Here is a 20274-nt window from a genome sequence, read left to right on the forward strand (position 1 = left end):
TAATTGTACATATATAACCCATATCTGATTGTTTGCTGTAGCAGGGAGGGGGGAGGGGAGGGAGGGAAAGAGGGATAAAAATCAGAATACACAAAAGTATAAAAAACTATTATTAAAAAAAGAAAAACACATTGGCAAAGAAATAATCACTAAAAAAGCGCAAGATACATTTTATATATTCAACCTATAGAATAACATACATTTAGAGGTGAAATTAATGTAGGGGATATTTGAAAGTATTTCCTGCAGGTTGACTGTATATTTGGGTTTGTTTTTCAACTGACATGGTAGGGAATCAGGGCAAATGACTTGGCATTCTGCAATTCAAACAACATAATTGGTTATGAGAAGTGAAGGTGATACTAGTAAGCTGTGATTACCAGTTGATTTGGTTAAAGAATAAAGTGAAAAATAAAAACTTGAAAACTAGACAGAATATCATAATAAAAAGAATAAACAAGTGGACGGGAGAATGAATTGTATTACAGTACAAGTAAGATAAGGAATCAAATTGAGAGAAAATATGTGATAGAGAAATGGGAACACAGAAGATTTCCCACTCTAATCCTGCAATTTTTAATTAAGCAATTAGCTGAATAATTAATTAGTGTTGAAATTTTTCAAGAAAAAATTTATAATAAAAATAATTTCTATATTGAATATAATTTAAAACCAAACAGAAATGTTGTGATTATATGTCCTTAGAAGGATGGATTGAACAGAAAGATTGTCTTTTCTAATCACTATCAAAACAAGCCAGACTGAAGCATATTGACAGAAAGCTTCAATCGTATCTTATTATATCTGATCCCAAGCATATTGCCTACCTCGGTGATTTCCATATTATACACCTTTTGACATGCCTAACATTTATGATATCTTTTACCTTGGGCAAATTCTTTAATCTCTAGTAACCCAATTTCTTCAATTGTAATTTAAGGGATTATACTCAATTCCAATAGCAGGTAAAGTCCCTTCCTGTCACAAATTTATGATGTTTTAACTCCCAAAATTTCCTTCTGGCACCAAATTTCAAATAAGAGAAGATTCCTGTTTATTCTCCCTTTGCTATTTATTTTCTTTCTTGGTTTTAAGTGATGAATAAAAAAATGCCCTGCTTTATCATATAACATAATGGTATATAACTTCAAAAGAAATCTCAAAATCTCCAGTAGTTAGCACCTGTTAACAGAGCAAATAATTTCTCTTCATGTCCTAATCCTGCTTTATCTTTCTGTGACATGAATTCCCAGATGACATGGTATATTTTCTTTTATTTTTTAGTTAATATTTTATTTCCCAAACGACATGTAAAATATAAATGTTGACATCAATTTTTTTGAAATAGAATTTTATTTTCCAAAATATATGTAAAAACAAAATTTTAACATAATTTTTTTAAAAACTTTGCATTCCAACTTCTCTTCCCCCCTCCATTTGCATCCCCCATGCAGAAGAACTCAAGCAATTCAAAATAAGTTATACATGAGTAGTCATGGAAAAATTTCCATATTAGCTAGTTGTGAGAGAAAACAGTCAAAAAACCCCAAAACTTCAGATAAAAGAATTGTCAAAGAGGAAAAGAAAAAATATTTAAATGTGTCTCCATTTGTTTTCAGATACTATCAGTTCTTTCTCTGTAGATGGGCTGCAGTCTTCATAAGTCTTTCAGGGTTATATTAGATCACTGCCTTGATGAAAATAAGCACATACTTCCCAGCAGATTGCTGTTCCCCACTATTGCTGTTATTTTGTATACAGTACATTTTACTCTGCTTCGGTTCATGTAGATCTTTCCAGGTTTTTCTCATAGTATCCTGTTCATCATAAACTGTATATGGTACCTTAAGGTTGACAGAGAATTTTCTTCATCAAAGTCCAGCAAAGTAGGTATCATACGTTTTGCCATTATAATCAATCAATCATAACTATTTCCCTCCATCCCACTCCCTTCCCATGACATTTACTCCATCTTATTTTTACCTATTCCTCCTCAGAAGTGTTTTATTTCTGACTATCCTCTCCCTCGCTCTGCACTCGCATTTTTCGCCCTTCCTTCCTTATCCTCTTCCCCTCCTATTTTCCTGCAGGGTTAAATAGATTACTCCTCCCAACTGGGTATGAAAGCTATTCCCTCCATGAGCCCACTCCAATGAGATCAGGGTCCTTGAGTTAATTCTGTGTTCTAATTTTTTCTTCTTCCCTCCCTCCTCAACCCTCCCTATCAGATCAAGCAATTTAATATATCATACTTTGTGCATACTTTGTGTTCCAAGGGGCAGCTAGGTAGCACAGTATACAGTATATTTCACTTTGCATCAGCTCATGCAGGTCCTTCCAGGTCTTTCTGATAGTATCCTGCTCATCATGTTTTGTAGTAAACTACATTTATATAGTATTTTAAAGAGAGATTTCCTTAAAATAAACCCATGAGTTTGATTATTGCTACAACAGTAATAGATAACATTTATACTTTATACTTGATATAGATTTTTCTTCTCAGTAGTCCAGCAAAATAAGTACTATACATTTTGCCATCATCATTAATCATCAAATCATCATCCATCAATACTCATCATCATTGCCAGAAATTTTTCATCATTGTCAATCAATCCTCATCTTCTTCATGCAATCCTCCTCCTCATCAATCAGTCCTCATCATCAATCCTCATCAAACAAACCTCATCTTCCTCCAGTCATTAATCCATCCATCATCATCAATCACCACCATCATCATCTTACATTACTCTTGCCTCTGCTTCAAATTTTTTTCACAATTACTATTGTTGACTGTTTCCCTCCATCCTATTCCATTCCCATGATATTTACTCTCTTTTCTATCTTCTTTTACCCTATTCCTCCTCAAAAGTGTTTTGCTTCTGACTGCCCCCTTCTCCTGCTCTGCCCTCACTTCTTTCACTCCTCCCTCCTTATCCCTTTACTTTCCTACATTCTTGCAGGTTTAGATAGATTAATACTCCCAATTGAGTGTGTATGTTTTTCCCTCTTGGGCCAATTCTGATGAGATTAAGGTCTTTGAGCTAATTCTGATGAGTGTAAGGCTCATTCACTGCCCCACTCCTCCATCTCCCCCCCACACTGCATAAGCTCTTTCCTATTTCTTTCATGTGAGATTTCTCTCCATTCTACCTTTCCCCTTTACCTCCTCCAGTGCAATCTCCCCCGCTCAATTTTACCCTAAAAATGCCATCATGGGGCAGCTAGGTAACACAGTGGATAAAGCACCTGCCCTAGACCCAGGAGGACCTAATCACAAATGTGGCCTAAAACACAAGACACTCACCCACCCCTCACCCTCACTCATGCCACTCAACCCCGACCACCCCACAAAAAAGATAAACAAACAATAAATACTTTACAGATACTGTTTCTTCATAATCAATTTCCACCTCTGCACTGTCTAAATTTATTCCTATCACCTGCCCTAATACTCACAAAGCTCTTATGAGTTAGAAGTATTATCTTCCCATGTAGAAATGTAAACAGTTTAACCTTTTAACATCCCTTTATGATTTCTTTTTCCTGTTTAAGTTTTTCTGCTTCTCTAAGGTCTTGCATTTGAAAGTCAAATTTTCTATTCAGTTCAGGTCTTTTCATCACAAATATGTGAAAGTCCTCTTTTTCATTTAAGTCCTGTTTTCCCCCCTGAAAGATTATACTCAGTTTTGCTGCATAGGTGATTCTTGGTTGTAATTCCAATTCCTTTGCCCTCTGAAATATCTTATTCCATGCCCTCTGATCTTTTAATGTAGAAGAGGCTGTATCCTATGCTGTTCTGACTGTGGCTCCGCAGGATTTGAATCATTTATTTCTGGCTGTTTGCAATATTTTCTCCTTGACCTGACCTGGGAGCTCTGGAGTTTGGCTATAATATTCCTGGAAGTTTTCCTTTTGGGATCTCTTTCAGAAGGTGATCTGTGGATTCTTTCAATTTCTATTTTACCTTCTGCTTCTAGAATATCAGGGCATTTTCCCCTGACAATCTCTAGGAATATGATGCCTAATCTTATTTTTATCATGGTATTCAGGTAGCCCAATAATTTTCAAATTATCTCTCCTGGATCTATTTTCCAAGTCAGCTGTTTTCCCAAGAAGATATTTCACATTGTCCTATATTTTTTATTCATTTGGATTTGCTCTATTATGTCTTGGTTTCTCATAAATTCACTAGCTTCCATTTGTTCAATCCTAATTTGTAGGCTATTATTTTCTTCAGAGAATCTTTCCATTTGGCTTTTCAAGCTTTTGACTTTTTTCTCTTTACTTTTATGCATCACTCTTTTTTCTCTTTCCAATTTTTTCCTCTACCTCTCTAACTTTATCTTCAAAGTCCTTTTTGAGCTCCTCTATGACTTGAAACCAATTCATATTTTTCTTGCAGAAACCCCTGTAGTTTCCCCCCACCCCTAGCCAACCGTTCAGCCCTCTCAACAGAATGTGAGCTTACTTCCAGAAGACACTGGTGCTGTGGCTGATTTGGAGCCTCAGCGGTAAGTTTCTCTGGTGCAGCCCACCTGGGGCTGAATCTGTATTGGTGTGACCACAGGGTTGGACTCCAGTCTCACCCTGCCACAGCAGCCCCCTCCTGCTGAACTTCTAAGCCATCTATGCCTGAGAAATTATCTCAGGTCATCCTCTTATGGGTTCTGTTGCTCCAGGAATTGTCTTATTGCTGTGTTTGGAGGTTTTTTTGGAGCAATTATGTCAGGAGCTCTAAGCATTCAATGACATTACTCCACCCTCTTGGCTCTGCCCATATATTATCTTTGACAATCTGTTAACTAAACATTTTTCTATAAGTCACCACTAGAATTTCTCTTAGTTTCTATTTTCCATTCCCAATCATGTAAATTGCTTATAGAACTATAATAATTCCTTAAAAATTAGAATTGGGCAAGTGGAAGTCAATGACTCCATGAAATAATAAAAATCAGTCAAACTAAATTTTTTCAAAAAGAAAAGAAAATGTAAAATTTTGGGAAGGAAAATATTGGGAAGGAAAAAAAATGACCTGGGAAATAGGTACAGATGAGATAATTTCAGAAATATTGGCTTACCTGAAAATCATGATGAAAATAAGGACCAGGACATCATAACTAAAGATATTATTAAAAAAAACCTGTCCTGATATTGTCAAAACAGATATTAAAATAGGCAATGAAATAGTCCACCAATCACCTCCTAAAAGAGATTCAAAAATGAAAACTCCCATGAACATTATAGAAAAATTCCAGAAGGCCTAAATCACCAAGAAAAAAAATTGCAAGTAGCCAGAAGAAACAATTCAAATATCCTGGTGGCACAGTAAGGATTATGCAGGATTTAGCAGTTTCTACATTATAGAATTGGATGACATAGAATATGATACTCTTTACAGCAGAGCTCATTTTAATATGGGCCATGATGACATTGCTGTCTAATGGGAGACAGACAGGTCCCCTGAGAGGCAATGTCAAAGGTCAGATAGGTGACTTAATCATATCAGTTCACTGAGCAAGTCAAAGAGTTTATTCTTCATCTCTCTTATACCCTTAGGATGGTCCCAAAAAGAGATTAGCTAAAATTCCTGGACTGAACCTTCTGAAGTAAGGGTGAAGAGAAAGAGTCCCCCCAAAAATCCATTATTAATAATTATTGTCTCAAAATGTTTAGGCTGCAATACATTACAAAATAGACTATCAGAGGAAAGGCAGTATAATTGTTGCCATTATTTTTTTTAAAGTGTGATGACCTCCAGGAAAGAAGTAACATTAATTTAGTATTATTGAAACTGTAAATTGGTATAGCTTTTCCAAAAAGTAATTAAGAACTCTGCCCAAGGATTTATTAAATGGTGCATACATTTCAATTCAGCAGTACTGCCACTAAGTCCATACCCAGAAGAAGATAAAAGAATGAGTAATAGGATCCTTATTTGCAAAATTATATGTAGTAAGTCTCTTTATAATGACAATGTAATCAACTAAAGGGACCCTGCTCAATTAGAAATTGGTTGAGAAAATAATGATATATGAATATAATGGAATCTTACTTCTTCAAAACAAATGAAGAAAAGAGTAGATTCAATGAACCTGAAAATATTTATAGGAAACAATGTAGAGTGAGCAGAATAAGGTGAAATTTGACACAATGAAAATTCCTGGCCCCAGAGATGAAATGATGAAGCATGCCACCCACCTCCTGATACAGAAAATAGAGATCCAGGGTTCAGAATAAGAAATATTTTTAGAAATAATCAGGGAGAAATTTTATTTTACTTTCGAACGCTTACCTGTTTCAAATATTTTGTGGATTTTTTCTTCTTTTTTTTTCATTGTGAGGGGTAAGAATTTTTTAATAGAATTGTGTTAAAAAATAAACTTAAAATATGTTTGAAAACTAATTCAATAGGTACAAAGTTGAATGTAGTATTTTGCCAGTTACTATCTTTCATGCTAGGTTGGCATGTTTGTGGTGGCAGAGGAATGTGAGGAAGCATATCATATCATGTTTGAAGGATCCCTTAGGGGAAAAAAAGGACAATAGTCACATAAGATAATTTTTTAGGAATATGTAAATGAATGAAAACACATCTATTTTGAGTATCAAGCTAATATCGAAATGAAAAAAAAATTAAGATTGAGATTAAGAAATATCTTCATACAGAGCTGAAGTTAATAAACATTTAGATTTTGTAAGAACACTATGTAAACTTTTATGCCTTACCAAATTCTTTTGGAATGCATTACTTTGAGTGCGTTAATATCCACCAAATTGTTACTTTTTCCCCCATGTGTGACAGATAGTTCAGTGTCATACATATAGAAGCTGCCAACAAACAGAAACACACATATAACGTCCTTCTTATGTAAATAATGAATCTGGTGCATCCATCAGAGGTGCAACTGGTGGTATCCTGTGGATATATATATATATATATATATATAACATTAACTGTAAGAGGGAGGTTAAATGTAGCAATATATGAATATATGAATATATGTTTGTACAACTCATATGCATGATTTCTCATGAATTTCTGATTATTAATTCAAATATATGTGATAATATAAATAGATGAATTAAGAAACATTGGAATGCATTAAACTGCTTACATAGATGAATTTTATTAATAATATCTTATCACTAACCCTTTTAGAAGGAAATTCTCAATTATGATAAAAGAACATTTTACTTAGTGGTATATTTTACATATAGGTCTTTTATGTCTGAATATTGAAGTATAAAGGTAATTGTAAATTATCATAGAGAAGTATTTTACTTGGTGATATTTTCTCCATATAAGGTTTTGTGTATGTGTGTGTGTGTGTGTGTGTGTATGTGTGTACAAATATTGAAGCAAAAAAAATGCAAGGTAAGGATAAGATGAAGGAAAAGAATAAAATAGGAATAAACATGTTTCTAATCTGTTTTTTTTTAGTTAAAGAGACTATTCAACAAATTGTATGTTTTGAACAAAAATATGTTTATTTAAAAAAACAGTAAATTTCTCTAAGTAAGGCTTTCATGTTTATCTTTGCTAGGAAACAATAACAATGGCATGTTATAAGCTAACAATCCCAATACTTTAAAATTATTTATAAATGGTGCCAAAAATTCTTCTAGAAATAATTAAATAGCTTGAATATGTCAGACAAAATGTATAAACCTTGATAACAATTGGAACATGTCTGCAAAAGGAAAAATATTATTCTGTCTTAAGCAAGCTGCAATATTCAATCATTTAAGAAGAACACAGTGCAAATGCAGCATACAAAAAGTTTCAGATATAATTTCTGGGTAATTAATAATTTAATTAATCATGCTAGTAATAACTGAACAAATGGGTCAGTGATACTGACCAAATCCCAAAGATTGCTTATGGAATCCTCAGTGCTTATATGTCCTTGGAAGAGTGAGTGTTCCTGAGGGTGACAATCAACTCTGATTGGCTATTTGTTTGTTGTAGTTGTTGTTTTTGTTTTTGTTTTTTAGTGAGGAAATTGGGGTTAAGTGACTTGCCCACGGTCACACTGCTAGTAAGTGTCAAGTGTCTGAGGCCGGATTTGAACTCAGGTCCTCCTGGATCCAGGGTCGGTGCTCTATCCACTGCTTCCTTGATTGGCTAACTATAATGAAAAAATGAATATTATCATGAGAAGTGTACCTATTCTAATGAGGGGCAGAGGCGATACAACTCTGATCTCTCAGGCTTGGTCAAAGAAAAATCTCTACCCTTATCACACTGTCTAGCATAATCTATAAAAAAATGATATAGTCCCTCACTATTCAAGGTCCTCTAGCAAGGTGAATTCTTTCACCCTGAATAAAAAGAAATGCACCCTGGATATTTGGGTAATCTCATCCATCAACAATGTCCTTCAGAGTCTGAGCAACCTACAGGCTTCTGAAAAAGTCCTGGCATAATTTAATAATTGATTCTTGATATAAAAGAGAAATAATTTCTCTCAAAATGGACAACTTTAGTTCTAAGATTAATTGAGCTTAAGCCTTCAAACTTAAAAACAATACAATAGCATATATAATAATCACATAAAAATCTAAGAACAAGAATGAGATGATTTTCGTAGGGTTTTTTGTTTGTTTTTATTTTGTTTTGTTTTGTTTTCTTGAGAAGTATCAAATGTCTTTATTTATACATTCGCATGCGAATGGGCCAGCTCCCTAATGGAAATGGCTGGTTTTCATGTTTTGGAAAATATTTTCAAAAAGTACTACTATTTCATATTTCATATTTATTATAAATAACAATAATATTCCATTTAAACTAATTTAACTATAATTTTTATGAGCTTTGAAAATTAATTAGTAAAATTGAAACCTTTCCCCATGTGCAGTTTTTATATATTTTTGAGATTCATGGATAATTGCAACCTTAGGATGACAAAATATTTTAAATAAGTTTATTATGTCTTATAATTATGCAGATTTCATTTCCTAAGATAACTGAATATGTGGCTCTCATTTTACATGCTTTACAATCAGTTTGCCTTAGAAATTTGCCTTGAAGTATAACTTGTATGCATTAAATGAGAGTACTTTTAGGATGAATATATTGCCTAAAGTCATTCCAAAATATTTTTATAAACATAGTGACAGATTATTAGATTGTGTGAAGTTTAATTGTTAACTACAATATTAATAGTAGCCATCATAGAAGGAATAGCTATATAGTGTTATTAAAATTATTAAAGTGTATAAGGAACCCCTTATAGGTCAATTTCACAAAAATATGCAATATCAGTGGAAAAGGTAAAGAAGCATATAGTTCACAAGTGGAAAGGAAAAAGTTTAAAATTGGTAGTATAGTTATAAATAGTGTAATTTTTACTAATAAAAAGACTTATCAAACAACAAAAAACTAAAGAAACACAGAAAGGTTATTTTTGAAAGTACATTTCCTAATCAACTCTTTTATTTTGAAAAAAAAATTTAAGAAAACAATACACATACTATTTTGTTTTCCTTTTGAAGGGATACATATTTATTAATATAAGAAGAGTCTCTAAGATAAGAAACAGGAGGAGATTCCCCCAAAATTACCCAAATGAGTGATATGTGGAAAATCAACATGATGACTTGGTAGAAGATAATGTCGAAGGCAGATTTCCCTACACAGAATACACTAAAAAGAATAGTAAAAATTAGTAAGAGAGACAGAATAAAACTCATTACAAGAAAAACTTCACAGGAAAGCAGAAGAGACAGTGCCAAAAAAATTGCCAGAAAACTAAACAGATCCAAAAAATCTCTTATTGTGTCAAGTAAATTGAGAAGAAAATAATAGATGAAAAAAGAAAAGATCTATTTCAAACACCATCATGCCCCTCTTCATCTCACAGAAACTGTAGTGTAACAAGTACAACCCCATAATTATTTAGCAGTGTAATCAAGTATTTAAAACAAAAAAATTGCATTGAAATTAGAAGTCAGAACTTTCAAAGAAGAAATTAGGAATGGGGAGAATTGATATTATTTTTATAGTCTTAGATGCTATGTAAAAGAGAATGACAAATTATTAACTTAGAATATATACATATATATATATATGGTGAAAGGAAAATTGAAAGAACAAAATAAAAATATATATCATTCAATAAATAAATATTAAGGGATTACCATATTTCAGGAAGTATCCTAAGTAGAAAAACATTTTATTAAATATCAGTTTCTGATCTAATGAAAGAAAAATACAATAATATAGGAAGAACACAAATTTGAATATAAAATATAGTGTAATCATCATAGAAGTATATGTCTTCCATTGTGTGTAGGGAATATTCAGGGAGGACTAGTGAGAAGTATGAGATCTGTGAAGCCCTTTTCAGGGTTGCTTTTTCCATCCAACTCTCACGTGTGGTTCTAAGAAGATGCAGCATCTGCAGTGGCCACTCACTGGTAAACCATTTCAGCAGACAGGCTAAACCAGGTTAAGGGTAAATAAGGAGTATTAAATCCTCTACTGAGTTAGGTGGGTGTCTGTCCCAAGCAAACGAAAAAATGAATCTGTCTATATTACTTGACTTCTCATCATTCATAAATATTCAAAGGTAAAATTTGAATAACACTTTCTCTATAATTAGAAAAGTTGATTTATTTGAGTGTGGAATACATACATTTATGCATTATATATGTGGATCAAAATAGACAGATAGATAGATGGAGATAGATGGATTAGGGAAGACAATTGGTATTCCTTATACATACCATGTTTCTTTCATGGTTGAGTTTTTTCATCAAAGAAAAAGTGATAGATTGACTTTTGCCTTCAACCAGAGATTATATATTGACTTTTAATTCCCTATATATCCCTATTCTTGGATCAAGGAATTCTTAGCTCAGACTATGAGGTTCCTAGAACATCCATCTCTGTTCCTAACTCTAGAGACTTTTGGATATCCTCAGTAGCCTTATCCCTATATACCTTCTACCCCAACCTTTTCTGCTCCCTTGAAGGGGTTGTCTTCAACATTATAGTGTAAGCTCCTTCAACAGAGGAACTGTCCCTCCACCCTTGTGTATCAATATTCCCAGCATGTAGCTCAGTGCTTATTACAGAATAAACATTAAACTACCTACCTATCATTCTATCCATCATCATCATCTCCATCGCCATCATCTCCCCCTTCTATCTATCTATTACTATTGTTAGGAATAAAATGGTTATAAATGGATGACTAAATAAATAAAATTTGATTAGCATTAATATTTATGAGTTTTTACCATATGTAAAGGATGTAAGCCAGTTTCTGATTCACCAGAACTCATGTTCTAATAAGAAGATAAATTATACAAAGCAACTTACATGAGCAAGGTGGATAGAAAGATCCAGTAATCCTTAAAGTAGCAAGATAAATAACAATGCTTCTTCTTCAATGTCATTTCTATCAACAAAATTGTTAGATTCTGATGATGAAGCATTTCCTTGTGCTCAGAGCTTTGGATCTTTTATGAACACCGATAGAATACATTTATTCTTTCTTTAAAAAGAGCATGTCATGTTCATTTTTTTTTTCAAAATGCATACATGGATGTATGCATACTTACATTCCATATTCTTATTCCAATTTGAAATTCCTTATATATTACATGTTACAACCTGCTTGCACCCACCACATGTCTCCATTGCCTTCATTGGTATAGTCAATTTTATTTTATTTTCTGTTGGCTTTTGTGTTCCATAACATGATGTCATACAACAATGTTGGTAGAAAATTAAACAAAAAACAAACAAAACAAAAGCTTGGATTCTATTTCCAGATAAAGTTGGGGATTGTTAACAGAAATTTTTAATTTCCTGAAGGCAGTGTATCCTGCTCTGCATCTCTAGTTACAACTTGTACTGACAAGAGAATGTAGTGACATTTGAGAATAGATAGAATTCTTACTCTACCCTCTCTCATTTTGAGTTCTGGTAGTTGAAACTTCACCTTAATCTACACCCCTCCTCCAGAAATGTGACACATGAGACTATTTACAAACTATGTTGTTGTTCATGTATTCTCCCTATATCAACCCCCATCTCATTATTTTTTCATTAGAAATTAAGCTCCTTGGCTAATCCACTGTTGTTGGAGTTGTGAAAAGATCCAAACATTCTGGACAGCAATTTGGAACTATGCCCAAAGGGCTATAGCACTATGCAACCCCTTTGATTCAGTAATATCACTGCTAGGTTTATATCTCAAAGACATGCTAGAAAAGAAAAAAAATACCTATTTAAAAATATATTTATAGAAGCTCTTTTTGTGCTGGCTAAGAATTGGAAATTAATGGAATGACCATCAATCTGTGGTATATGTTGGTGATGGAATATTATTACACTATAAGAAATGACAAGCAGGATGATTTCAGAAAGGCCTGGAAAGACATGTATGAAATGATGTACTGTGAAGTGAGCAGAAGCAAGAAAAATGTACAATGTGTACACAGAAACAGCAGTATTTTTGGTGAAGAATTGTGAATGACTTGACTATACACAACAATACAATGACCCAAGACAATCCAAAAGGACTATTGATGAAATATACTATCTCCAAAGAAAGAACTGATATTGATGGAAAAGTTTGAAGCACACTATTTTTCACTCTTTCTTTTTTTATTAATAAAATTTTCTTGTACAAAATGACAAATATGGTAATGTATTGCATAATCATACATGTATAACCTATATCTGATTGTTTGCCACTTCAGGGAGGGGAGAAGGGGAAGGAGGGAAAGAATGATAAACATTGGAACCCAAAACTATTAACGAAAATGTTTATTATTTAACAAAAAGAAAAAAATAATAAATTAAGATCTTTGTAGGCAGAGACCATCTTGCTTATTTGCATTGTTTCCAAGATTTAGCTCAGTATCTGACACATATTAAGAGCTTAATAAATGTTTTATTTTCCATTCATAAGAGGAGTGGATTTGTTCTGTGTAATTTTGTGTTGGTAACCTGGGAACTAGTTCCAAAACTCTGTTTTTCACTCAAACATACATTGAATATATTTCTAATGTTTAGATATTCACTTTAAATTTATGGAATTTATTTCATGAATTTATTAATTTTATTCCATAATTTTATTAAATTAATTTCATAGTTTTATTAAATTTAAATTTATTAAAGTTTAAAATCTATTAATACAAAATTGTATTATTTTTTGGAAATCTTGTTTTAGTGGAAAGTAGGCATGTATAGTAAATGATAATGTTTCTTAACCATCTTTTTTTTTTCTTATCTTAAGAAAGTCTCTGGCTTCTTTTCTCCAATATGTTTAGTTTCTTCAGATTAATATATCTTCTTATTAAATCCCTCAGAGACCTCAATATTATACCATTTTCAGTATACATATCTTCTCTATAGATTTGGTTTAAACAAAATATTTCCTTACCTTTGTTTTCTTCAGTACCCTTTTGATCTCTCTTATATCTATACTATCATGATAGAATACAATCATAGTAGCTCTAATGAATTTGAAGGGGGGGTGGAGATAGATATAAATATATAAATATAATATATTTATTATGGTATATATACACCAAGACAATTCTTAATGTGACTGTTAATTCTCTACATCTTTGTCAATTCTATTATGGGGAAAATGTGGCTTTTTTTCCTGAATATCACTTGAAAATGCATTCTTGTTTCCAACTATTACCCTCATCAATGATTTTCTTGATCATAGAGATGGTGTTCATTAACAGTCTATCTAATCATCAAGAACTGAGGACCCACTATCCAAATCACACATTATTTAGCAGACACTGCTATGGAATATGATCTTACAGAAGTCAGAGTACAAAAGCTTATAAATAGTAACTTGCTTAGCAATATAGAGTAAATGTTGTAGGGAATTAAAACAGTGGGTCTTTAATTAAATAGAGGATGTCTAAACACTTCTGATAAATAAACCAGTGCTACATTAAAAGTGTGAAGTTCAGGGAAATTAGATGGCACAGTGGATAAAACACTGGCCCTGGATTCAGGACAACCTGAGTTCAAATAAGGCCTCAGACTCTTGATACTTAATAGCTGTGTGACGCTGGGCAAGTCACTTAACCCTCATTGCCCCTCAATAAAAACCAAAACACTAAAACTAAAACAAAAGTGTGAAGTTCAAAGGAATTAAGAGAAATGTAATAAGTTCACAAAACAAATAATCATGAGGAACTAAAGCATCGATAAACTCTTTATATTCTAATATGAAGGGATGATGCAAAGTGTCACCAGCAGAACTTTATCAGTATCAGGCATCTTAGAGGCAGTCTAATTAAACAAAATAAAATTGGGTCAAAGCAAGGAAGAATACATTCACACAGAAGTAGGAACAGAAATACATTTTACTCAATGGGGAATTAGGATCGACGAGTAAGGACGAATAGGAAATTAGGGGAATAGATTAAATGAGGAATTAATCCTAAGAAAAACAATCTCTAATTAAAGATATACATGTGTTATCTCTTTCAGATAACAAAAAATGGGTATCTGAGGATGTACTTAGTTGTTCACCACAGTAGAGAATGTTAGAACAAGCAATAATACAACACTGTGTTGTAATATAGGATAAAGGGTATGGTTTCAGGAAAACAAAATAATTTAGGAAAACTATAACTGATACAGAGTGATCAGAACAATTTTTATAATCAACGACCACCATATGATGAAGACAATTATGTTGGAAAGAATTAGAAGTGATGACCCTTGAAATAATCAGCTTAGACTAAGTAAGAGGATAAGGAGGAAAAATACAACCCTAGCATTAACTGATATCAAACTGCATTATACATCAAGGGAAAAAATAAAACAACATGAATGGAATAAAATTGATCAATATTGTTTTAAATTAAAGGGATTTAGATGAAGAAAATAGATACAGTAGCCCAATATTCAGTAACTATGAATAGACTCTTGGATGACGATATTTATTTAGCATAAAGTATTGGAATAACTTGAAAGCATTTTGGCATGAAAGAAATTTAGAAGAACAATTTATACCATATTCTACAATAGGCTTCAAATGAACAAGACATTGAAATATGAAAACTCACATCCTAAAAAATGAGAATAGATTTAATTTAGTTGAATACATCTTTTAAGCACCATATATGTCAGATACTCTTTTAAATTCTAGGGATAAAAAGACTAAACTCATAATACTCCCTGTCCTCAAGGATCATAGTCACAAAATTTTTGTTATGTGTGTATAGACACATACATATTTATTCAATGCATATATGTATATACATGTAAATGTATACGTGTACAGGTATGTACATGTATATGAATGCATGCACATATATAAACATATATTTATGTTTGTATAACAGAATACAAAGTTTGTATTTTTTATAATGTACAGAGGACATTACAAAAGTTGAAGCAGCCATTTTAACCTGGATAATATACACAAACAAACAAATAACTAAAAAAAGAAAAATCAACCTTTCTAAGTTGACTAAAGTGGACTAAAAATTCTGTATCCAGAAAACATAGGATTCTGACTCTTTTACTGACTATTGTTGCTTATCATCAAATTGTCATATGATGTGAACAAATATTTTAAAGGAAGACATGTTAACAATTAGCAACCATATAAAAATCTTAACTAATTATTTGAAAATATAAATTACGAACATGTGTTTTACCTCAAACCTTCCAAATAAAAATTATAGTAACGAATCAAAATATGAAATACTAGAGTGGCTGAGGCTGAGGACACATTACCAGTAGAGCAATTCATTGCTAAAAAATATTGAAAACAATTCAACATGAATAGAAAAAAAACTTAGTAAATTGCTCATACCTTTTTATAAAGAAATCCTACTACAGGACATGTATATCCAGCAGGTTAAAGACAGAAATGTCTCATATATATCAAAATAGTTATAGAAGTACTTTTTGTGGAAGTAAATGTTAGACACAAAGTATGAGCTCAATGATTTTTAGCTACTGAAGAATAGCATATAGAAGTAATAAAATACCATAACACTATAAGGAATAATGTCTAGACTTCAATTGTCAATGCAAATCAATTATACAAGTTCAATGTTTGCAGAAGACTAACTATGTATTTTTTTTACTTCTCTGTTAAGAACTGGTAGGAGCAGCTAGGTGGCACATTGTATAAAACACCAGCCCTGGATTCTGGAGAACCTGAGTTAAAATCCAGCCTCAAACACTTGACACTAGCTGTGTGACCTTGGGCAAGTCCCTTAACCCACATTGTTGCACACAGAAAGAAAGAAAGAAAGAAAGAAAGAAAGAAAGAAAGAAAGAAAGAAAGAAAGAAAGAAAGAAAGAAAGAAAGAAAGAAAGAAAGAAAGAAAGAAAGGAAGGAAGGAAAAAAAATCTGGTAGAGCACATTATAAAATGTCACATTCTTACATTCCTTTTCAGTTGCAATCATATCAAATATTTTTCTTAACTTAAAAAAATAAATTGTAATATTTATAGAATAGAAGAGCATTCTATAGCTTTTTTCACATTTTCTTTTATTTTTTTCTCTAAAGGGCAAATTATTATAAAAGCACAATTACTGTTTCTAGAAATTTTAATCTCAGATATTACAGAAAGCAAGAAGTTAATATTTGGTCCCAGATTTGATTCTGATACATTCAAGTAAAATCTCGTATAGAACACTGATTTTGCAAAGCTAGTCAAATGACACCAAGTTTTCTAGGGATGGCTGAAAACTGTTATTTCAGTCTATCTTTCTATATTCTTAACTTCCATTCAAATGTACTGACTCTTCCATTTCACTCTAGGTTAATTTTATTGTAACCAACTCTGGTTTTGGAGTGACTCTACTCCAAAATAAACAAACTTTTGCTGTTTGGTTTCTTCAAATAATTTAACTTACTTCTTACTTTGAAAATCAGAAACAAAGTAGGAATTCAATGCAAGGTATATGATAAAATACATTATGGATAAAGGATGCCATGGAATTTTATTATGCTGAAAGAAATGGTGAATATGAAGAATACTGTGAAGCATGGCAAGCAGGACCAGGAAAAGATAAGGTAAAATGTCTATAAAACTCTAAATCAAAATAAGAAAACAATATAAACTCAATATTTTATAATTTTAAATTGAAATTATTCATCTAAATGATTGCTAAGGTCCCTTTTAATTCTAAATCTAAAATTACTATAGTTGATACAAAAGAAAAGATGAGTATTTTCCTCACACCGATCCTAGCAGTTTATTGGAAGAAATATGAATATAAACATATACTGTCAGACTTGATGGATGTGTTTACAAATGGAATGTGTTTATTTCCATCTTCTTTGTATTGGGAAATTAGGGTGATAGAGAAATATAAGATCTCGGTAATATTAGTGTAAGAAAAATGAACTAGTAAAATAATTACTATTTGGCCTCTGTAATTAAATATAATTGTCTGCAGACATAGAAGTTATGCTTTGTATTTGGAGATGCTCAATTTAGATAAGAAAAATAAGATGGTAAGTTGTATGCACTAATCAAGAAGCTGGTCTTCAAATCTTTTAAATATTTGGATTATGGAATGCTGTCTCAGTCATCTGTATTTCTGCCTGAGAGGCAGCAACATGATACAGCGGATATTGTACTGGAATTGAAGTTGAAGTCAGGGCATCTTAGGGTAGGATCATGCTTATTAGTTAAGTGACCCTGGGGAAGTCAATTAACATCTCTCAGCCCCCCCCCTTTTTTTTTTTTTTTTTTTTTTGCAGAGCAATGAGGGTTAAGTGACTTGCCTAGGGTCACAGAGCTAGTAAGTGTCAAGTATCTGAGGCCGGATTTAAACTCAGGTACTCCTGAATGCAGGGCCAGTGCTTTATCCACTGTGCCACCTAGCTGCCACTGCCTTTACTTTCTTATATGTAAAATGTGGATTACAAATGCACTTACCTACCTCACTTGACTACTCTTGGTTTAACCCATTTCTCCCTAGATGTTCCCAATTTGCTATCAACCTTGCCCCTTTTTGAGCTTACCGTCATGTTCCATCTTCCCTCATTAAATAAATAAGTTCCATGAGATCACAGACTATTTTGCTAATATTTCTTTTCCAAAGTATTTACCACAGTGCCTGACATATAGCAGAAACATAATAAATGCTTTCCTTTTTTTTTCTTTTTAGTATCAACAAAGACAATATCTTCATACCTTAAAGCTCTATTGACATAGATAATAATAATAGATAATAATGCTGACGCATTAGTCATTATGGTTATTATTAACAACACTCAAACACCGAGACCTTTTGAAATCAACTATTTTCGTCAGCCTTGATGCTACTAATGAATGTCACGCAAGGGTGGCAAATATGAAAATTTGTAATTCAAATATTTTATAAGTCCCAGTTTTTGTGGTGAGATATTAAATATGCTAAGTGCCAAAATCTGAATCATATGGTTTAATTGCCTCACATACATCTAAGTGGCTGGTGCGGAATAGCAGAGGAAATGAAAATAGAAAGGCCTAAGTTCAAATTCAACTTCTGACACTAACTAGCCATTTTCTACATACATCAGCTTCTTCATCTAAAACTGAGGAAATAAAAGCACCCACTTCCCAGTGTTTTTTTGAAAAGCAAATGAGATGACAAATAAAGCACTTTGTAACCTTAAATTTTTATATAAATACTATTATTCATCGTATTATTATTACTTAATATATTCCCACCATCCAGAGTTCATATGTACGAGTACATTAAAACCTACATATAATTTAAATCACCCTAATTCTGTGAAGAACATTAAGAAAAAATAGAACAAAAAAATCCAGAATTTTACAAATTTCCATTATACTATACATGGTTTTGAAATAGGTAAGTGATCTAAACTGATTAGTAGTTTGGTTTTTGAAGTGACATAATATTATTAGAAGCTATATGGTGTTATATCTTGTGTGTCTAGTAGTCTTGTCAGGGAAATTTTTAAGTCCGACAGAAGAACAAAAACAACAAAGTTTCCAGGCTGAAGCAAATAGGTTTATTGAGAGAGGGTTAGTCCCCCAACAAAGTCAATAGGTTTATTGAGAGAGTTTTAGTCCCCCAATAAAGCCGGTCATCCAGGCATTGGACTTGAAAGACCCAGAAGTACAAAATCCATGGGTTTATATACCCTTGCAAAAGTTACACTTATGCAACATTTTATTAATCTTTATTTCTTGTGCTTCTAAAATTAGAACATATTCCTAGGAAATATGAGGAGCTACCTAAATGACCATAAATGTCAGCATTATGATGACAGTAGGGTGGATCATTGTCAGACCACTGGTCAGCAGAGTGAACTCTTAAGAAAATTAAGTTACTCGTGATTACTAAAATATAGCATTGCTGACTACTATATCTTGTGATATTACTTAATTCTTGACATTGGAAAGTTAGGAAATATGAGGAAAGAATTAACCTTTTGACCTTATATAATTGTAACAAAATAATATCTAAATATAATAAATCACAATATTTCAGTTAATATATTGATTATTATCTTAATCAAATCACTTATAATTATGATGAATCTCTTATAACTAAGGGATGCAGAAAATCTCACTCACAGTCTGAAAAGTCACTTACTTGAAGGAACAGTTTAAAAGTATTCTTTGGTTGCTTCCATTATTATCCATTTCAATAACATTGGCTACATTCTTTTTCTTTTAAGTTAATTTGTCATCAAGGTTACACTTGGTTCTTTTCTCCTTCTTTGCAGCACTCTTTTAGAAAATATTGGTAGAATATTGATTCCAATAGGAATGTGAGCTTCTTGATATCACTGGCAAGCAGAACTTGATTAACAAATCAAATGTATTCTGAGCACAATGAAGAAAACTGAATGGTGTCAAAATCAATTATCCTGGTAAAAAGGTAAAAAATAGGTCTTCTGCTTAATGTGTAAAATAATTTCACTTTTCTCCTGTTATTTTGCCACTTTATTTTGTGAATGTGAATATGATAGATATTCATATTCCATGGCTTTTCAGAAACTTCACTTCTGCCTCCTATTTCTTTAATGAAATTTTAACATAAACAAGAAGAAAAAAGAATGTGTAAAGTATCCTACCTCAAAAATTCTGCATTAATATACTGCATAAGGCACTACAATGTCTTTTTTACATCTAATGGAAAAAATTAGGTTCAGACAGAGGATGAAAGCAAAATATAAAGAACTATTAAAAGAATAAAAGGAAATTTTTGCCACAACAAAGCAGAAAATTAAACAAACACACACACATAGAGCTATTCAGGGTGAATCCACACATTATATTAAATGAAATGACTG

The 20274-nt window shown here is 32.2% G+C and overlaps 1 pseudogene; it reads left to right on the plus strand.

Annotated features, from left to right (window-relative positions):
- The first annotated feature begins 472 nt into the window (after nucleotides 1-472).
- Nucleotides 473-20274, plus strand: part of LOC122732224 — a 37118-nt pseudogene continuing 17316 nt past the window's right edge.

This window comes from Dromiciops gliroides, chromosome 6 (genome assembly GCF_019393635.1).
Source record: "Dromiciops gliroides isolate mDroGli1 chromosome 6, mDroGli1.pri, whole genome shotgun sequence".
Taxonomy (NCBI): domain Eukaryota; kingdom Metazoa; phylum Chordata; class Mammalia; order Microbiotheria; family Microbiotheriidae; genus Dromiciops; species Dromiciops gliroides.